Here is a 954-nt window from a genome sequence, read left to right on the forward strand (position 1 = left end):
GTCACATAATAATGTATGTATAAATTTTTGTATGGGAGACTAACTTGAAATGTAAACTTCATTTAGACTTCAACAATAAAAAAAATAGAACTGTTAAATGAAAATAAACAAAATAATTATTAAAAAAAAAAAGTCCAATAATTCATCTTATACTTGAGCTTTGCCATGCTTAGATGGCTGGAGTATGATAGGCCAATGTACTTCAGGAATATTAGGAGTTCCCATGAGTATCCATTCATACAGTGACAGCTTACTATGGAACGGTGATTCAGAATTAATATCCACACAGAAAAGAGACCTTGTCCTTTCAGGAAATCCCATAGCTGATTACTCAGGATGGGCATGGTATTTCCCACATGCTACTACACCATGGTTTGGAATTGTACGAGTAGAAATGTCCATTTGTAATTTATCTGCCACTATGGCGCAAATCGCTGATAGTGTTGCTGATGGAATGGCTGCACAACAAGAATCTTTAGATTCCTTGGAAAAGGTAGTATTAGACAATCCAATTACATTAAACTTTATTTTAGCTCAGCAAGGAAAGATTTGTGCCATCTCCAATACGTCTTGCTGTTGGTGGATAAACACCTCTGACAGAAGTAGAACAAGACATCTCTACAATATGCCAAAAGGCCTCTTGGTTGCATAGCATTCCCCTCATGACAGCTTCATCCCTCCTTGACATTTTTAGCTGGTTGCTCCAAAACATTGGTTATAGGATTCATTCTTTTTTGTTAGCCTGTCCTCTTCTATTCATTGTAATTATTATTATAAACAAAACCAAACCCACTGCTGTTGTCTTAGGCTGGGTTCTCCAGAGAGGCAAAACCAGTAAAACATATAAATATATATATAGAGAGAGATTTATATCAAGGAAACAGCTCATGCAATTGTAGAGGCTAGAACATCCCAAGTCCGTGGATCAGGGTAGAGGCCTCTCCCAAGCTGGTG

This window comes from Trichechus manatus, unplaced genomic scaffold (genome assembly GCF_000243295.1).
Source record: "Trichechus manatus latirostris isolate Lorelei unplaced genomic scaffold, TriManLat1.0 scaffold00308, whole genome shotgun sequence".
Taxonomy (NCBI): domain Eukaryota; kingdom Metazoa; phylum Chordata; class Mammalia; order Sirenia; family Trichechidae; genus Trichechus; species Trichechus manatus.